The 22,370-nt window shown below is 35.8% G+C and overlaps 1 protein-coding gene across 2 annotated transcripts in view; it reads right to left on the bottom strand.

Moving 5' to 3' along the window:
* The window catches only part of LOC133520264 (acetylcholine receptor subunit alpha-like), a 120,593-nt gene that overhangs the window by 71,733 nt on the left and 26,490 nt on the right, over positions 1 to 22,370 (bottom strand). The window lies entirely within an intron of this gene.

Raw genomic sequence — 22,370 nt, 5'->3', positions numbered from 1 at the left:
CACACACACACACACTTTATGCAGCCCTAGAGCGGTTAATCAGCTGTCAAAACGTTTTCACGAGAATCGCTGTTGATTGCTGGCATGCAATAACGAGCTGATACACGCAGAAACGGTATCGTAAAAATGCTGTTACCAGCAAAGGACTAGAGTGAGGTGTCGGGGCTAAAATGATTCCATACTTCATATACACATATTGCTGTTAATAGTTTAATTGTCCTTACATAATGTAACTTACCTATGGTGCGATAGATGGTTCCCTACCGTTAATTTATATGTAGATACAAATACCTAGTATAAATTTGTAAGGCCCTATCGATATATATAGGTATATACTTATACATTAACGGTAGGGAACCATTTATTTGTTTGTCTGTCCGCGAGTTCCTCTGCGTAGGGTGATAATGGTGTCCTTTTTCGGGTCTCAAACTATGCGTGAAGGGTAACAGACAGACAGAGTCACTTTCGCATTATTATTTAAGTACCCATTATAGTAGGGATTAAGTTTAAATGCAAATTAAACAATCTTATCTTATCTTATGATTTTCGGGGGCCCTTACTTCGACCCATGGGGATCTTTTGTACAGTATCCCCCTTAGGAAAGATCCGTCAGCCACTCAAGAGCTTTTTCGACCATCTCCATATGCCGCATGATGGAGCTCATGGGTAGCATTTTGAATTCCTTTGGTTTCAGATAGCCTGCTCCAGAATCCTTCATTCTTTGTGTGTATTAAACAATACTTCTACATGTCTCAAATACTCTGGGTATCCTATTAATTGTTATTAAGTTTGAGATTTTAATTTATGTAGTGTATTTTAGTTTAAATAATGTAGTCAAGTGTAAAGGTATGGGTCCACGCAACGTACTCGAAAATATGTCCCATATTCGCCGAAGTAACAGCTATTATTAGCAACTTCTGTGCATCCATATTTTTACACTTTACTGTACCTTCTTCTTCAGTCGGTCCCTCAATGCTGAGGATCATGACATCATGTCCTTCTGTTGAAGACCAGATACCTCCATGGGCTTCTATTCCTCGCCAAGCGCATGGCTTCGTGCAGTTTTAATTGCATAGGTAGTGATTTACTGTTCTCCTACACAATGGATTTTTCTATGAGAATGTGGAAAGAGTAAATATTATTGTAAAAAATATTAAAAGAAGAGTTGTAGGCCGTGGGCACTTGTATCGTTTTTTCCAAAGACTGTCCTATTTTTATTGTATAACTTCATTCGTAATATATAAATGTAAGAATTTATGAAGAATAAATAAAGAAGAAACAGTAAAATAACACCAGGCTAAAATTCTCACGTAAGATTTTAGGATAGTGTACGTGCCCTGATTGCCGGCCGTTCGTCTTTGTCTTGCCGAGGAGATAAGCCGGTTTTCTATTGTCTTTGGCGAGGACGTGGACGAGTCGTGATCTCAGACAAACCAGTGTAATGTGACTAAGATTCAAATGTATTTATAAAATACGTCAAATAATAGATTATTCCCTTTGCTGTTCTAAATAAATAAATAAAACGGTTATTATTTATAGGCCAAGCCATAAGAAGGTATAGAGGGAAATGCTTGGAACACAATTTTTGACTTCGTAAATTGGTTAGGAGGTGAACATATCAAAAGTCCCCGTCATAGTCCTTGAGTAGGGAGAAAAAGTTTAAAGGTCCAATTTTTAGGTTTTTCACTTATATCTTGAAAACTTTATGTTTTAGCGAAATTACTACCTACTTACATATATAAAACAAGTTTTATATGTCAAGCTTTGCAATATCTTGAATAGTTTTCGAGATATCCTCTCTGGTCTGTTTATTTTAGGGCTCTTATATTTACTTATCATTACCGTCGTAAACTAAAAATAAATTTAGTCGACCATAAATTCGTAAGGCTAACTCACTCTAGAAATGATCGGGCCTGGGCCGAGGCGTCCGTCACTTCGTTTTTTACGGAAATCACCGAGGATCGGATGCCTCGGCCCAGACCGGAACTAGTGTTGGGCAAAAAAATTATTGAATTACAAATTAACAATTACAATTACATAATGTAATTGCAACTACTAATTACAATTATCAGTAAAAAGTAATTGCAAGTTTAATTAACATAAACAATTATAAAATGTAATTGTCAATTAAATTTTTCATGGTCATTTGATATAGAAAAAAAAGGGGACGGCTGCTTGTCCATACAAACGTAGTCCCCATTTTCCTCTGATAATATTTTATGTTGATTACTGTAAAAATTAGGAACGAAAAACAGTTTTATAAGAAAATATAAATGCTTGTAACTCTTATAATAATTAGAAATTGGAAAAAATCAACCGTGGGGATGGCAGCTATGAATCTGTGGTCGATATATAACAAAGTGTGTAACAAAATATTTTAAAAAATTGAGGACTACTTTTGTATGAATAGGCAATTTCGCGCGGGTCCTCCACTTTCATCTTAAGAGGAAAGGAGACGGCCGCTTCTCTATACAAACGTAGTCCTCATTTTCCTCTCTGGATATTAATATAAATTAAATATTTTTACATAATTTTGTATATATTAAACATGCTATAATATATATATATTTAAAAAAATCAAACGTAGGGGCATAGCTGTGGTTGATATACAACAAATTGTGTCAAAATATTTTCAACAACGTAAATGAGGACAACGTTTGTATAAAAAAAAGTGATTTCGCACGGGTCCTCGACATTCATCTTAAGCGTGCTAGACACTATCGGGTCGTAGGTATTTCTTTTTTCTCAAGATTAGAAGTTGCGATTAATCACAAAAAATAATTAACAAAAATTATGTTGTAACACTCCGTAATTAAGTACTTAAATATAAAAGTAATCATTCAATTCATGTATCGTGTTTCATTTTCCTAGTTTCGTTAATCAATAATGCCATGGCGAGAGCTAGTATATTTAATTTGTTAAGGAAATAAGCGGAAATATATATTCCGCCGAGAGATGTTTCCGTTTAAAGGAAAGTTGTTGATATATTCCGGGCGTATGGCGCTCGGGCCAAAAACTTAGTCTTTACAAGAAATGTTTACTGTCTTATGGAAGTTTGTTAAAAGCAAACACATTCGCAAAATAAGCTTAGCTTATCGGAATTATAATTGTATATATATATATCAAAGGGCGTAAAGTTTGGGGAACAAACTTTTAATTAGATATAATAATGTTTATACAATTATTCGTATCATATTATTATGGTTCTTATACGATGAGCAACAGTTGTATTATTATCGTTGGTTTCAAAACATGTTTGATTTTATTGCGAAATAGAGAGATAATAATTCAAACCAAAAGTAGTGAATCGTTGGTCGCCCTACACTATTCCACATTTTAGTTTTAATTTAATATTCTAATCTTAATATTTCACAACTTTCTTGCTCAACCGGCCCCTAAATTTCATTCCCTATCGCCCCCTTTTCGAATTACAGTCCATTCTCTCGCTATTGAACAGGCATAAAGAGTTAACATTTTTTTTTGTTTATTTTTTTTATTGCTTTAATAAGTATTCCACTTAAGCCTTCATTATCAAATATCTCGACGGGATCATAATATTGTATTGTCGCTTTAAAAAATACATAATGCCTTTCAACCTAATCATAGATCGATAACTCGTTCTAATCTTGCTTCCCAGACTTGACCCACACCCCACACATAAATAAAAGCTTGGAACGTGTGACTGTATGTTATATTTATATAGCATTAACGTATCCATCAGTACAATCATCATCATATACTTTAATAAACTTTTAACATGTTCACTGTCCTTGCCTCGTTTATAGATTAAACCTCTATTACAAAGCCGTAAGATTAACAATTGAGATGGCAGTTAACGTGTTAACACGTTATACTTAGGGTAAATGACTTTACTAGGTGTACGTGTCATTCACGATGACGTGCAGATTTGTCAAATCTTACCTTAAATAACATGACAATACGAGGCACGACACGCGTCTTCGTGGATGACACGATCTATACTCTCTACGTTATACTTTGGTTTTTGAATAACAATGATTGTCATTGATTTGCATGATGGACTGTTTGTTTTGATGATAGACATCTTTCATTGGATTTGCAACACCTACTAACATTATGTAAATTAATCGATTTCCGCTACCTAAAGGTTTCCTGGAGATCGCTTTTTAGCGATAAGACCGCCTGTTGTTTACCTCTTTTTTAATTGAGGCGTGCAATAAAGAGTAGTTTTATTGTATTGTATTGTCTTAAGGAGTTAATAGTACATTACGATACAAGTGCAAAAATAGGAAAATCGAAACGAGTGGCGATAAAGGCAGGAGTTGTGAGTTACCTATTCGCACATGTATCGTACAACGTTTTACAGTACATATGGGCCTCTAAATGTTCAACACAGTAACATAATATGCTAATTTTCGCACTAGTGCGGTAAAGTAGCACCATAATTATGTACTGTAAATACTGATGTGCGTGTCTCTATACATCAAATTCAATTATGCGCATTTACAAGATCATTGGATATAAAATATGCACCTCTTTAGCTAAGAGGTCGGCAATGAATATCGGGAGTGTAGCTATAAACGGACGCGGGTCAGAGACGGATGGCGAATTAGTGTTCCAATGGCCGTCCTAACATGAATGTTTAAGTCGCGTGTTATGTTGGTACTTCGTCCACATTCCTACGAGAATTTAATATCTAAGCGTTTCTTTTTTTTCCCACTTCTTATTGACCTTTTATAGTCAAGATTGCGAGCCCTTTTCATCCTTATCGAAGAAAAAACTGTCCCTAAATTTTCATACATATTCCATACTTTCCTTTTTGTTACCGCCATTTAAGTACAAAGTATATGGGGAAATGGTCACACAGTAGGAAAGAAATCTGTGACATTTTTATCCTATTAGGATCCCATTCTCCAAATGCATTAATAAATGATTTCATTTACTTCAAAGAGCTCTTGATTCTTAGTAGAAAAAAAAAAACACAAAGTGTTTTTTTTAAACGCTCATCTATCGTTAGACTATTTAAGATTTTGTCATTTGTAGTTAGTGCAGGATTGTACATTGAGATGAAAAATATGGCACACAAAGCAACATTGTGCACGTCTAGAAATATCCATTTTCTCGTAATATTTGTCAGGATAATTACATTAACGTAGATTTAAGAGCCCAGCTTTTGTCGAGGTCAAGTAAAACCATTTGATAAATGCTAAGAAATACAACTAAAAGGATGGGAAAGGCACCTTCATGATTTTCTGCCTGACTTTGCATATGTATTTTTGGAGTTATTTCCATTTGACCTATTTGTCGATCATACAAATAGGTTCATGAGCGCATTTTACCTATCTGGGGTACGGCAGTGCCCCCACCAAGTCGAGCAAAAAAGCATCACGGCCGTACCATCCTTTTCTCGAAGCAATTCAGACCATTTTCGACCCCCTGTAACTTCGTTGTGGATAAAACTAGAAGACTGAATTTTCAGTAACCATGCAGGCATTGTAAAGACACGGTATATTTCAAATTTCATTCAATTTGAACCAGTATTTTAAGAATTATAACGGGTCAAATTTCTTAATTTTGTCACTCACTGACTCACCGATCATCAAAATTCTAAGGCACTTCTAGCAGACCTAGAAGCTTCAAATTTGGAATATAAGTAGTGTTTGGTGTATGAATCAAGGAAAAACTAAAAAATCTAGAAAAGACCGCAAAGAAAATTAAGCCCATACAGCCAAGTCTTCAGTTATTAATTTTTTCAATATTGGCTTTATTCGTAACGATGTTTTATTTATTTCGTTGCTGGTAGATATACATATATACAATAAGTAGAAGGTACCGAAAAGGAAAAAAGTAGAACTGTCTACAAAATACAAAAAGAAATGAGATCCCATCAAAAACAATACTTGTCAAAAAAACCAAGTCTCGCAACTCAGTTGTTCTGCGGTAAAAAGTTGTGAGATCCATGTAATACCAAGTCGGTTATTAAGTCTCAATATATTTATATAAAACATTAAAGAATTTTAATATTGATATGCGTCACTATAAGATGCTGTTAATTATTACGTAACAACTTAATGCTTCGAGTACGGAGATTCCAGACACAATTGATTTTCAATTGTTATGGACCACGATCGTGGTCTTAGAGACTGGACGTATTAAGACAGAAAGTCGCTTAAGTAGAGACTGAATAAATTAATAACCGACTTGGTATTACATGGATCTCACAACTTTTTACCGCAGAACAACTGAGTTGCGAGACTTGGTTTTTTTGACAAGTATTGTTTTTGATGGGATTAAAATAATATTAGAAAGTATTGCTTGCGTCCATTTGCTTGCTCTGAGCGCATATTAGCCACACGACGAGAGCAATAGGCTGCCATTTATATTTAATACTTAAACGTCGACAAATTATTTATGAAGGTAGTTACAAATCGTCACTACTTTGAAAAAGTACTCGTATCTTGATCTGTCAATCAAAAGAAAAATGTGGTGATGCATACAGGGTTACTGCGTTTGAACTTAGAGTAGCAGTGTGAGATACGAGATTTTTTCAAAGTACTGACGAAATGAGTTTGAATGTGCATATATGTATAAGAACAGTATCTTGATCTTGGCCACATTAAGTTTATTTCATTGGTATTAAATAGTTATTGACGTTTCATCTCAGAATACAGCTCTAGGGTGTCAGAATACGGCTATAGGCAGGCTATAAAATACATATATCGTTACGAGCTAGAAACGATCCCAAAATGTAAAACAGCACACGCCTTTTCGAGATCGGAATCTAATAAGGCACGAAGAGCTGCGACATAAAACGTAAAGGCGAAGCTAAAGTTATTCAAATATTGGAGAACTGTGCAGTAATACTTGCTCGTCTAAAATTAAATGTCCCCGTATTTAATGTGCCCACGGATATGGTTGCACTTTTATCGTCTATCGTGACATGCATCACTTTTTCGCTTACATAGGTACTTGTTAGGATATGATGACGTCTTTAATAGGGGCCGTAGTCAAAATGACAAGACGCATATCGACTAACGCCAATCGAAACATAAATATGAATCGGCATGATAGATGTAATGACTTAATCATAGATCACTTATTTAGTTTCGTTTGGCGTTTTCTCTAAATGATCGTTAGTGGCCATTAATTAAATAAATTGTGGCCATCTTTTGTTTATTATGATAATACCTAGATACGACTTACGTTATTCTAAGTAAAATGTAATTAGTGGATAACTGTTATTGGCCATCTGTTATGTAATCACTCATATGTAAAACTTTTATTTACGGCTGTTGTTGTCCTAAATATCAATAAATAAATAAAAAATCTTAAAAGGATACACTGCGGCTGCGCGAAATCGCCTTTTCATACAAACGTAGTCCTCATTTTCCTTTCTCCTATTAATTTTATTAAAAATATTTTGACACACTTTTGATTGTTTTGGAATTTTTAATTATTATAAGAGTTGGAAGCTTTTAAACATTTGTGAAAACTGTTTTTCGCTCCTGATTTTTAAACAAATATAAAATCGAAAAAAGGCAAACATAGGGGCATAGCTATAGTTAATATACATCAAAATATGTTAGAACATTTTCCATAATGTCAATATCCAGAGAGGAAAATGGGGACTACGTTTGTATGGAGAAGCGGCCGAAGTCCCTCTTAAGCCCGCTGGTCGTAGGATTTGACTGCACTCAAACTTCGGGATTGAACAAGACGGGACAAAGACAAAATGTCAGCTGAATTTCGTGAAAGGGTAATTCAGATTGAGTTAAACATCTTAAAAGCCTCTTTGAGTTTTCCATTTAATTGATCCCTTATCCCATGTAATAAACTTTATAATAAATGCTTTAACAAGAATTATTAATTAGGAGTGAAATTGTTTCGCTACTCAAGCGAGTCAAGCGGACCCCAGGCTCCCATGAGCCGTTGCAAAATGCCGGGACAACGCGAGGGAGAAGAAATTGTTTCGCTAAAATCTGTAGTTGATAGGTACAAAAATGTTTGACTCTTCGGCTACCAGATTTTTTCTTCCTCGCGTTGCCCCGGCATTTTTCCACGGCTCATGGGAGCCTGGGGTCCGCTTGATAACTAATCCCAAGATTTGACGTGGGCACTATTTTTTACGAAAGTGACTGCCATCTGACCTTCCAACCCAGAGGGTAAACTAGGCCTTGTTGGGATAAGTCCGGTTGCCTCACGATGTTTTCCTTCACCGAAAAGCGACTGGTACCTAAATATCAAATGATATTTCGTACATAAGTTCCGAAAAACTCATTGGTACGAGCCAGGGTTTGAACCCGCGACCTCCGGATTGCAAGTCGCACGCCCTTACCGCTAGGCCACCAGCGCTTCTGACTCTTCGGCTACCAGACAAGCAGACCAATTCGGACGCGCATGTGAGATTAAAATGATATCTAAATGATGTCATCTAGTTATCATTTGCGCGTGCATTTCACGCGTGCATTTCGCTTGTATTTGTCCGTACATGTATTGGCGCGAGCGAGACACACGGACGAACGCTTAAAGTCTGATCCCGTGAATTGCGTTCCATTGTCCGCAATTACGGTTTCAGGTACGCCATGTTCCAAAATGACATGGTTTTCTAAATGCTTCGTCACCAAAGCGCTATTAGCGCGGCGAAGTGGAAATCGCAGTGAAAAGCAACATTTAAATGTATAAGGTATTGGTGGTTTTAAAAGTAAGAACACGCAATAACAAAAAGTCAATCAACTTATGATCCCTTTTCAAACAGCATTCTACCATAATTATTAATTAAGCTATGGGTACCTACTTAAAATAGCCAATTATAAGCTACGCAATTAAGCTTATCGGTAAAAATTATAGGTACCTACTCTTATCAAAATTAGGGCAATATTATTTTCCCTTTGCGCCCGCGAGACGTTTTGGTGATTTTTTCTAAATTTAAGTATTACTCAAAAGACGACAGCTTAAAGCCGACATCCATCATATTTATTCCCCCTCTCCCTACCCCGGGACTTATAACGCCCACCCCTCAGCCGTCAGCGATTTACAGAACTTTCCGTACTTGCCCGTAAGTTTTCATGGCCGACATATCTTTCTTGATTAGAACGTATTTTTCTGGGAAAACTTATATTACGACAATCGGGGAAAAGTGGCCGAGTGCTCGAGTGATTTGGTTACTTTTTGACGGTTATTTTCCTCGTTGAGAAGGACCGTTGAGGGGACAGTTTGTTTCATTGTTGAACTTAACTTCGTGCGTTCATATCATTCATACACCGTGGGCTGATGAAACCCGACAAATTTTAAAGGTGTATTCTTGACCGCATTTAGTTTAAGAGACTAAAATGTGATACAAAATTTCCTGAAATCGGTCTTGTTTTAGAGATAATGATAATTTTTGTAAAAACTTGTTTCTGTAATAACTTAGTGAAAAACGCATTTTTGGCTGCGACGCTGCCACTATGTGACTTGGTTTAGATATACCTGTTGGCAGACATAACAGTATTATAAGAAACTCGCAATTTTTAGTGTAAATAAAATAACTTTAGTTATTCGTTGTAACAAATTATATTTTTTTTTCGACAAGATGTAAGAAGAAATAACGTGTCGTATGAAGAAAAAGCAAAAACATTTTTTTTTTGTCTGATAAAAAAATTTTTTTGCCGAATTTTCCCAAAACTTATATAAAATTTTTTGCTCCTCATGACCTCAGGAATGCGTGGTGTAAATCTGTCGGGTTTTACCGGCCCACGGTGTATATTACGTTTACATAACGTTTAAATTTTGTACTTACATACAGTAGTAAAGTTGAAACCGAGGTCACCGAACCCCAGGAGGTAAAGGTAACGTTGTACGAGTGCTATATTAAATGTAATTCAGATCCGTAACTGATTTTTTTTTCTTAGCCTATTTGTGTGTCCCACTGCTGGGCAAAGGCCTCCCCTCTCGCTTTCCAATCCTCCCTGTGCTGAGCAAGATCCCGCCGATCCCGCTGAAACGTATCCAAGTCCGCCCGCCATCTCTTTCTCGATCTGCCTCTGCCACGACTACTCTGGGGATTCCAGCTAGTGGCTATTTTGGCCCATCTGTCATCATTCATCCGGCAGACATGTCCAGCCCAGTCCCACTTTAGCCTGGCGGTCTTCATCCCAACATCGATGACACGGGTTTTGGAGCGAAGCTCTGTGTTCATCACCCTGTCAGATCTTCGGATACCCAGGATACTCCGCTCCATTGCCCTTTGGCAAACCTTGAGCCGTGATTTTTGCGCCTCACTTAATGAGCAGGTTTGGGCACCATAGGTGAGGATGGTAAATGATAATATAAAATCTAAATTTTAAAAGCAATAATTAGGCTGTTATCTTAAAAAGTTAAAGAAAATACGCTTAGCACGAGGAATCCCGCTATCTCGCTCGCACACATGTCGTCTTCATCATCATCACATCATCGGCGGGACAGCACTATAATTATGCGCGTGCAATAAAGATAGCAACAGGCGAGTCAATGTACGAAATTCCTCTTGCTCAGCGTCCTTTCTTTAGCAGGAATTCAGTTCTATAAACGGCCTGCTATTTTAATAGGTACTTAAACAATAAAGTACACAGTCAGTAAATCATTATTAGTATTTATTCAAAACATTCGACGTGCCCCTTAACGTATTCTCTCATACTTAATTGGTACTAAAACCGCTTCAAACGTCCGACGAGATCGGGTAATTTATTTTGACTTGGCAATTTAAGGCCCCACTCATCTTCATCCAAAATCGTCGACGCTTTACCGATGTCTATTTATGATAATTTATCTTTCAGTAAATCAAAGCTAAAAATGGGAGATCATTGCATAATAAAGTCTGTTTTTAACAAAGGACTTTTTGAAGAATGCTTTGGTGAAAACAGAGAATTATTTAGGGTTGATAACAATGCCGTTTTGGAATCTGGCGGCGAATTTTCTTATCAATGTTGGTAAAATAGCAATGTTCTTTAAGTTGCTATAGGCATATTGCGGCAAAGGGTTACAAAGTCTTGCCAACCGAAATTATTTAAGTCCCTACCGCCTGCTATTCCCATTCTTTGATAATCTAAAAAAAAAACTTGATTGAGTTGTCTTAATGAATAGGTATTATAACGCATGATAAAAAACCGGACAAGTGCGAGTCGGACTCGCCCACAGAGGTTTCCGTACTTTTAAGTATTTGTTGTTATAGTGGCAATAGAAATACATCATCTGTGAAAATTTCAACTGTCTAGCTATCACGGTGTATGACATACAGTCTGGTGACAGACGGACTGACAAAGGAGTCTTAGTCGTAGGGTCCCATTTTACCCTTTGGGTACGGAACCCTAAAAAATAGTGCATGCTAGTTTTCTAAAATAAATATAAAATATAACTTTTTTTAAATCATGCTACACCCATGTGATATAAGTAAATAAATGTACCTATTGAGGCACATAGGTAGTAATGTTTATTATTACCTATACCTATTTGCACTAATGGGTCTCAATAGACACATGGCTGTAAATAGGTTATACTTATTTTAAATTGTAGGTACCACCTCTAATGTAAACATAATTTATACTGCAAAGAATCACCCGATACCAAAATAACGCAGTCAATCTCATGACTAAAAATATCGCGCTAATAACGCTTTAATATCGAGAGAATTCCACTTATAAAGAGGCTCAAATTAAAACGGGAATATCTACAAGCCGATTATATGAGCAAACCCGGCTTCGAGTAAGTCGGAATCTTATCGAGCACACGATCTCGTACGACAGTCGATCTGGCCGGTCAAGTGCCGGCCGGGACTGTTATTACCTAGCGCAGGGATTGGAAAAAGTAATGAAAAAAGTACTGTATGAATTGTTGTATACGTATAAACACCCCTATAATGAAACAGGCTATAGTAATGGGATGGTATAGACAAATCCTGTAAAACAAGTATTTACCATCAGTTTTTAATCGCTGCGAACATTTTACCATAAACAACAGCCAAAGAGCTCCTTAAGTTTAAATTTCTCATTGACATTTGTTAATTTAAAAATGAATGGCGCCATACATCCCATGACTGGAGCAAAAAAAAACAGTTTTTATTGGTTAATAATAGTTAAACCAATTGCAGTAGCTTCAATTAAATACATAGAAAACATAAAGGACGAATTGGACATTCAATTTTTAAAGCGTAAAGCGGTAGAAATTACACAGGTATCGCTGAAATATCAAAAATACTCCAAATTTTCTCTCAAATGTTCCAAATTGGTGATGTTAACATAGGTCAAAAATGCTCGTGGCATAGGTATTTCTTTACAATGTGAGCCGGAACCACATGCGTAGTAGTCAGTGTCAGTAGTTTGACCCTTCTTATACAACGGTTGCATAAAATACTATTATAATATAATAGATATAAAAAGAGCCAGCCTTTTGAATATGCCGCCAAAATCTCCCATACAATCGCAGTTACGCTCTCATTTTAAAACATGCTTAAACTACATGATACCTGCCATGAGCATTAACGTAACATACATCAGGATGCTTAGCCAACGTGCCAATCGCTAACTCTCCGTAGCGCAGCGTAGTCATCTCTCTCCAACACTCTTCCATATCAGTGGCTAAGCTAAGGCTAAGCGTATGCTGAGACGCAGGCGACTCTCACTATACGCTTACACTGACAGTTGCGTTTCGTTCGCTACGGGGCGTTAACGATTGGCACGCTACGCACCCTGTACCCCTAGTGTAAATAAATTCGATTTTGAAACGTGACGTACGCGTTTGCGTTTAGTCTCATTTTGTATTGGATTTAGAAAGAGCGCGCCAAGCGGGACGTTTTGGAAACTCAAAATCCTATACAAAATGAGACTTAACGCAAACGCGTTCGTCACGTTATGATGTCGATAAAATTTACACTAGGGGTACAGATCTATGTTACGTTAATGCTCCTGCCCAGTATCATGTAGTTTCGCGATTATGGGACTGTCTTTTGTTTTTGTTCGGTACAGTCAGTCATGGACAGTCTTTTCAGAGTAACTATGGACAATCTTTAAAAAACACCTTGTTATATTATGGGTTATTCCAGATCTTGTTTATTACCGAATTTCAAAAGTAACAGTAGTGTGTAGAGCTGGATAAAATTTTATTCGGCCAGTTGGGAGGAAAAATTTTAGCAGTTGCGATTATTGTGGTGTGTATTCGTGGCATCAGTGTTTTCGTGAAAAGCACTATTACATTATATTTTAGTCATATCATATAATATCACAAAAAAAACAATAATTTATTCGCAGAAAAGGGGTAAAGATTACGTTTCACCTTTTCCAACTGTTTTAAATAGTAAGCAAATGCACAGGAACGAACTAACACTATGTTCTTTAAATAAATAGTTAGTTCACCGCGGCCCATTGCGAGATAGCCGCGTAATACGAAAACATAAATAGGTAATGTAAAATATGTTACGAAAATATCACACTCCATTAAACTCCATGCCTGATAAAGCGCAATAAATTAATCGCCATGAAGCTATAACGCAAAACCGCGAAACATGATTCGATCGGTTTCATTTCAATATCGTTTCAATCTACCAGTGAAAAAAATATGATTCCTTAATCGAAATCAAACAAAAAGTTTAACTTTATTCTATTTTATTGATTTATAATAAATTATATAAAAATAAGTGTAATTTTGTCTAGGGAAAACAAGTAACACATATCTTAAAATAAATTAACACTTAAATGTGCATCGCCTAGAAAAGCATAACTCTTGCCATTTAATAACCTTATTAAGTATAGGTAAGTAAAGTATATGTACTTTTCACTTGTCATGCTCGTAAAATGTACATTTAAGGCACGTATAAGCGACATAAAATTTATTATTATGCTCTAGAGCATAAAGTAAAACCATATATTATGACCCTTATTAACTTAGCTATCAAGTCCAAAATCTGCCATACAAACTGCCTCTACCCGCGCGCCCCCGACTGGCGCTCTCTCGACAGGCACGCCCCCGACTGGCCTCAGTACGATTTCCTTTAGTCTTGAAAAAACCTGATGAAATATTGGATATTTTTGTATAATTCCCTCGCAATCTAAGTGAAAAGCAGAGTGCATAAATGTCCATTCAGGCATAAATTACCTTGGATAAAAATGGATCACTTTATGCCCTTGTTGTACAATCTACTATTGCGTAGTTATTTATATGACATAAAAATTAGTTAAATTCAATTGTCAAAGACACACTTAACATTTTACACCTTAGTGCTAAGAAAGCTATAAATGTACTACATTTATTTGACGCCGACTTCGTAAGTCTCGTAATCGTACGATGAAAAGATTCACGTCCCAATAAAAGCCGCGCAGTCTGCAGACGTACTCGAGTTAATTAAGCTTTCTTATGGCGAGCCATAGAGGTTGTGTGCGGTACTAGGGCCGAGTGAAGGGCAATGTACGCGCACAGGACATACAGTGGGTATTTTGTTTATTTGGAGAACAAACAGAAATAAATGTTTGTAGTTTGGAATAGCAAGCCAATTCGAACGTACTATCAGCCGTAAAAGTGCATGGCGACTTTATCAATAAATTCATTCAAATTTCTCCATGCAAATTCAACTCACTGTTGTATACTGCAGATATCAGGATGACATCTAAATGATGTCATTCTGTTATCATGCATTTTGCTCATACTTGTCCGTACATGCATAAGCGCGAACAAGACGCACGATACTTAAATGACATCACTCAAATATCAGTCTGATTGATTGAATTCGAATTGGCCTGATAATTAAATTTACAACTGGATTATTACTAAGAAAGCTATGAATGTACTATATTTATTTGACGCCGACTTCGCGAGTCTCGTAATCGTGCGATGAAGAGATTCACGTCAAAATCACCCCCAAACGTCATAAGAGAATGGAAGATTGTGATAAGCAACTTAAAAAAAGAAGTGAAATCTCATCAAAAACAATTTTTATGTGAAATTCTGTCAAGGCTTGCACTCTCAAAAAGCTATCAGATCTTTTGATGAGCCAAGCTTCTAACTCTACAAGCCCTTATTCCACAAACTTTACACTGTAGTCAAAATATGTGGCTTGGCCGTTTTGTTACTACAAGAACTATTGTCTTCTTCTTCTTCAACATAGCGTTTCCCCGACCTATTGTATAACAGCGAAGTAATGAACAGTGTATACATTTTTCATGCTACGCCCATGTGATGGTAAGCGTAACGGCCAAGCCACATATTTTGACTAAGGTGTAGAGTTCGTGAAGTTAGGGCTTGTATAGTTAGAACCTTGAGTCATCAAGAGATCTGATAACTTTTTTGACAATGCGAACATTTTTTGACAGTGGTTTCGTCTTGGCAACATTTTACATGAAAATGTTTTTGGGAGGATCCATTTCACCCCTACGTCATAAGGATTGCTATAGAAATGTACAGTTATCAAATAGCTTACAAGGTATTACCCTCATTTTGTTGTCAGCTGAGTAAAAACTAGTTTTCATGAACCTCACACAAATACGTATTTAATAGCGTGTACAAACACCTACCCGAACACATTCATTGCTAAAACTTGGCATCTCATTACGCAGAAGTGACACAGAAAATGTTATACCACTCGTACAGAAGTCTGTCTTGGACGTTCAAAATTATTTTAGTTCTGTCATAACTTTGTGTTTGGTATTTTTGTAAATATTATATAGAACAGATTTTGTATTCTGTCCAATATCAACAGATAAATAAATAAGTAAGCATCCAGAAGCACGCCACAGTCACTTGTGTGTGCGAGCATTCTATTGAAATGATTTTTGCGCAATTTTACCAGTATTTGTATTTATTTATAAAAAAAAAACACTGGCATAATTAGGACCCTTTTTCATGAAATAAAAAGTTTACATAGATTTAAATGACTTAATACTGGTTACCGAGTGTTCACCAAACATATTTTCGTGACTGACTTCTAGTCTTCATTGTCACGTATTAAGGATACACTATAGTCTATTTTACACAGCTTGGATACAATGTATAACCTCAAAACGTAAAATAGGTTATGAGTTGTATGAAAATGACAGATACCATTGTATAGAAGCTAAATTATAAAAAATATGCCAGTAATTAATTGATTATGTGAAAACATTGCAATGCAACCAATCGCACGAGTTCCGACATGAACGTAAGATTTTCCTTAACTTGTAGGCAAACGTCTGTATAATATATCTCTGTAAAAGCCCACTCTCGGAAGTCCTGCAACTAACGGAACTAGGGAAGGGCTGAGATTAACCCCTCGTGTGCCGCGATTATATGATCGATAAATGGTCGCGTACTGTGCGGTTTAAGAGGAGTTTCCTCTCGCGGAGGCTCTGGCTGCAGAATGAGCTCCTTGCTGAGGTTTTCCCGAGGAGGAGTTTTCTTTAAAAAATGAGTGTACAAGTTTTTAAAGGGTCGGCAACGCGCACGTAACATCTCTGGTTTTGCAGGCGTCCATAGTCTACGGTGACTGCGTACCATCAGGCGGGTCGTATGCTTGTTTGCCACCGACGTTAAGGTGTTCCTTATTGTGCGATTTTTGAAATTAATAACGATTACCCCTAAATATAAAGATATACTACAACAAATCACCCTAAAAATTTCAGGACATTCGTGTCATCTTTACCCTTGCGACTTGCAATTGAAATTCCCACAAAAATTACTAAAATAAGGGACACTCTAACTAACGCTTAAACCTTTGGTATAAAAAATGGTTTTAGGCAAACGTCCGTATTATTATACCTCTGAGAAAGCACACTCCTCGGGAGTCCTGAAACTAACGCAACTACTCGTAGAGAAAGGCTGAGATTAAACGACCCGCCCTTAGCTTCAATACGTGACATCGTTATTTTACTTGAGACTAGTGTTGGTAGGAACGAGTCTTCTGAGTTTAAATTTGAAGAAGAGAAGAAGAAGACTAGTTTTAAAAAAACTTCTTTGTCTTTTAAGCGCCGAGTCGAGTAATTTATTAGGTCTCTTTTAAGTGCAAATCAAAAGTACTCGAGCCTCTGAATAAAGACCCCATCGACAATTCTGTAGGTTTGATCCATATAACAGTAGGAGGAAATAGGCCTTATTGTATAATTTGTGTACTTAACCCATAACTTTATGTGAGCAATCGTGAAAATTTTTGGTAAAAATTTTGGAGTTTTCTACAGAGAGGTCTTTACAAAAGACTCGGGGTCTCTAGTCTGAAAAACCAAGTCGAGTCTCAAAGGACTGAAGTCTTAACCAACACTAATTCAGACCGAGAACATATTAGCTGCTCGCGCCGTATGTAATGTGCTTGACCGGCGTGTACTGTTACATATTTAATAAAGTTTAAACTTGCTTTTAAATTTAAAGATGAAATTTTAATAAAATACAACTATGTATATTTATTAGAACGAGAGACGTCGTTAAACTACCTCCCAGAAAACACATTTCTGTGAGTAATTTCACTCATTTAGAAAGTTATTCCCGAAATAAAAATATCCTGCCTTTTTTCTGGTTTCTGCCTTTATACTTAAAGTTTAAAGTGAAGTAAGGGTAAAGTAAGAACGTGAAGCGATAGAGACATGTACAGTCAGCGTCAAATAGTTTGTAGCAACCAAAGTAGCCAAATAGTTCGGTACACCATATGTTTAGTATGGTGTACCGAACTATTAGGCCACTTTGACTGCTACTAAGTATTTGACGCTGACTGTACAGTCACGTCTGAAAATATCGATACAAACAAAGTCCCAAAAATATGTATACAGGACCTTATTGACCATATATTAACGTGTATACATATGTTTGGCACTTTATCATCCGTACCTATATTTTCAGACGTGACCGCGTACAGGTGGGTCAATGAACGAAATTCTTCGTGTTAAGCGTCCTTACTTTATCTATCTAAAATTCTACATTTATACCTAAGGCCTAGGCATACAAATGAAAAATCCAAAACTTGCTACTGAATTTTGAACCTATAGTGTCGGAAATAGAGTGAAAATGCAATGAAACATAACAAATGCAGCTTTATATAAATTTAATATGATGTAAATATCATTAATAGGCAAGTACTTTAGCAAGGTTATTAGTGAGGATGTTGTTTTAGACTTCATCTTAGTAGGAACTTACTCTACTTATGTAGTAGGATAGATCGAGGTGAGTTAAAACAGATAGGTTGAAACAACGTCAATTTTAAGACATCTATACTCGTAACTAGTTGTTGAAGTACCAGTGACTATTTGGTTTTTTATATTCATAAACTATCGCCATGTATGTTCACTTTACACATAGTACCTAAAAAAAAATATTATAGGACATTACATATTACACAAATAAGTCCCTCAGTAAGCTCAATAAGGCTTGTGTTGAGGGTACTTAGACAACGATATATATAATATATAAATACTTAAATAAATAGAAAACACCCATGACTCAGGAACAAATATCCATGCTCATCACGCGAATAAATGCCCTTACCAGGATTTGAACCCGGGACCATCGGCTTCATAGGCAGGGTCACTACCCACGAGGCCAGACCGGTCAAACTAAGCTTAGTATTAAGTGCATAGCATAGATATTTAAATTTAGAAATATGCGCTATCTCGCCAACAAACTGCAATTGCTGTTTGGCGAGGAATAAATATGTGTCACAACACAATGTTATGTACCTTTATGATAAATAAATAAAAAATAAAAAGACTGTTATCAAGCTGGGAAAAATGATGTTTAGCCGCATCCTTCCCTCCGCTTGTCCGTCAATATGCGTCCTTGCCTCAAGACGATTAAAAATACCGCAAAGTTTACGTTGTTTCAGCTTACCTCTGCCATAACTCACCTCGGTCTCCCCTAGAAGATGTTTTATGGTGTTCGATCGGTAAATATTATCAACATTTCATTTCTACAAACTGAACCCTCTAGTTGAGCGAGAGAAATTTTCCAGCTAAAGTAATTGCACTCAAATAATGAAACTTTAAATTAAAATGAAATTAAATATTTCATTTCATTTAACTTAAATAGCAAAAAGTAAAACGAACAATAAGCATGAACGAATGTAGAGCATGGCGGGTAACGCTGCGGTGGCAAAAGTTAGTCGAAAATATTATACAGGGAAACCTTGGTAACTCGAACCTCGAGAAGATGAAGTTACCACAAAAACGCAATAATATACGGCAAATAATGAAGGGCATTTAAGACTCAAATACTTAACTGTATTAGGAAGAAAAATTAAATAAATTAAAAAATGTAAACTTGTTTGTTTTCAGTAAAAAAATACATATAATATTTTACAGAGTAGAGGACCTCCTAGTAGGAATAGATATTGCTTGTGGCTCGTCCGTTATAAACAATATTTAGTATTAAAATAAATTTAAAAGATAGTGAGAAAGAGAGAGAGATATTTTAACCTCCATTACACAGGAACGAAAATGTACCTCTTTATTTCGAAAAATAGAACGTATTGCTTTATCACCTCGAATATATTTCGATATGAATAACTTATAAACCTAAGTAGCTCGAAGAAAACAATAATAGTTATTAACGATATAAGTGCGGAAAGAAGAAAAGGAAGAAAGCGAACGGAGTGTTTTAATTCGACACAATTTCCGAATTACCTATTCGCACGTGTATCTTACAACGTTTTACAGTATATACCTATTTAATTATGGCCCTTTAAACTTTCGACATAGGCACGGAAACTGCTCATTCCCGCACTAGTGCCTAATTTGAAATCTCTTATTAAGATCATTGTTCTTGATAGTGACGAAAACACTAACACAGGGCCTACTGCGTACCACGTTCGACGTGTTGCCTCCCTTTCACACTAACGTACGATTTCAAAATTGTAACAGAGAGACAACACGTCGAACGTGGTTCGCGGTAAGCCCTCAGGTTTTTTTTAATTTCTCTGGATTAGTGCGTTATCGAGGTTCCACTACAATGTTGTATGTTTGTGTTACGGTTTGCGGCGACAACATATTACGCGGTGTTCGCTCGTTTGCACTTTTAGAATAAAACGTTACGGAGAAGCATTGTTACTTTATAATAATAAGTTAATAATAAATTGGAATCTTCGCAAAATTCGCTCACGTATACAGAATTAAGGGGATCTCGAGTTCAACCCGAAACACGTGAATATTTGTTTACTCGTTATTCGACACGTTATCGTTTCGTTTCTTAGATCTATATTTGCGTAAGCTGTACTGATTGTTATCAGATATCTACAAAAACATATTTTTTCTATTAATAATTTTTGGTATGAGAGTTCGTGCGGAATAGTCATAGTAAATCCCTTTTATTAGGTATATATAAAATTTAGTTTGCGAAAACAATACTAAAACAGATGAGACACTTTTTTAGGGTTCCGTAGCCAAATGGCAAAAAACGACGCAGACCCTTATAGATTCGTCATGTCCGTCTGTCTGTCCGATTATATCACCGCCATTTTTTTCCGAAACTATAAGAGCTATACTGTTCAAACTTGGTAAGTAGATGTATTATATGAACCGCATTAGGATTTTCACACAAAAATAGAAAAAAAAAAACAATAAATTTTGGGGGTTCCCCATAGGTACTTCGAACTGAAACTCAAAAAATCTTTTTTCATCAAATCCATACGTGTGGGGTATCTATGGATAGGTCTTTAAAAATGATATTGAGGTTTCTAATATCATTTTTTTCTAAACTGAATAGTTTGCGCGAGAGACACTTCCAAAGTGGTAAAATGTGTGTAGTAACTTCTAAAATAACAGAATGAAAAATCTAAAAAAAAAAATTGATATACATTGCCATGCAAACTACCACCGAAAATTGGTTTGAACGAGATCTAGTAAGTAGTTTTTTTTTATACGTCATAAAAATTAAACAAAAAAAATTTTCATCAAACCCATACGTGTGGGGTATCTATGGATAGGTCTTCAAAAATGATATTTAGGTTTCTAATATCATTTTTTTCTAAACTGAATAGTTTGCGCGAGAGATGCTTCCAAAGTGAAAAAAATTGTGTCCCCCCCCCCCCCGGTAACTTCTAAAATAACAGAATGAAAAATCTAAAAAAAATATATGATATACATTACCATGCAAACTTCCACCGAAAATTAGTTTGAACGAGATCTAGTAAGTATTTTTTTAATACGTTATAAATGTACGGAACCCTTCATGGGCGAGTCCGACTCGCACTTGGCCGCTTTTTTAAGAAACTGATTAATAGTGCGTTCCCATATATCCAATTCATACTTTCTAGTAAGAAAATTGATTTCTGGCGGTGGTTTTTGTGTGCTTCTTAAGAAAATATAATTTTTTTTTGATGATATGATATGATATATTTATCTCACAGTATAGATTTAGATTTATTTATTTCACTACATATGATTACAGTACAAATTACATCAACCTCAATTTATAAGAATCTATATTGTGATCGTCAGAAATAAACTTAAATAATAACAAGATAATCCAAATAAATTAATTTCAATAATAATATATATATATATATGAAAATATTCACCTGAAAAAGGATCGTCAAATAATATCAAGAATAAGCAAACACAATGTCAAATCAGTATGCGATTATAAATTATACAGTTATGTCAAAAAGTTCACTTATTGAATATAATGGGTTGTCCAGTAAAAAGTTTCTCAATAGACGCTTGAATGTTGTATCGGATGTTTCGAATACAATTACATACAATTTCATTTAAAACTACGCGTGGTAAATACATAAGAATTTCTACTGTGGTCGTCAGTTTGTTTTACTATATATAAATAGGAGAAATATGTGATTATAATTTAATTTATCATCAAATAAATGGATGTTTTTTTAAGGGTTCCCAGCAAGCTCGGTTCTCCATACAAACGTTACGTTCTCATTTTAAAACGACTAGCTAGATTGCTCTGAAACTTTGTACTTACATAAGGATAAGGTAAATCCAGTCCTGTAGTTTATGTAACTTCAGATACCGTAGTTAAAAAAAATACAGCGAATTTAAGTTTTTCATACAAAATTAGTTTTTGCTCTACTTTATTTGTTTTATAAACAGGAGCTGTATGAACTAATTACAGGACTAGATATAGCTCATGCCATTCTATGTGTAAAGTTTCGTTACAATTCAACACGTAGTTTTAAAATGAGAACGTAACTCCCTTTGTTTGGGAAGATGAAATTCGGCCGAGCTTGCCGGGGATTCTAAGTACAAATACAAATCGAACTTAAAATTAACTACGATTAATTGTAAATCTAAACAAACAACACACAAAGCGTTTTAAGAAACTTAACATCTGAACAGAAGTATGTAATCCATGTTGACGTATGGATTACACGTAATATTTCCCGTGCTCGAGCCATCCATGCGTCGGTTTGGGACATAGATTACTTCTCTATGACTCCGCAATAGGCATTGTAGAAATAGAAAGAATGGTAGTCTCCACAC

Source organism: Cydia pomonella, chromosome 8 (genome assembly GCF_033807575.1).
Source record: "Cydia pomonella isolate Wapato2018A chromosome 8, ilCydPomo1, whole genome shotgun sequence".
NCBI classification, from domain to species: Eukaryota; Metazoa; Arthropoda; class Insecta; order Lepidoptera; family Tortricidae; genus Cydia; species Cydia pomonella.
Note: the sequence above shows the minus strand (reverse complement) of the source record. Positions and strands in the feature narration are given on the sequence as shown.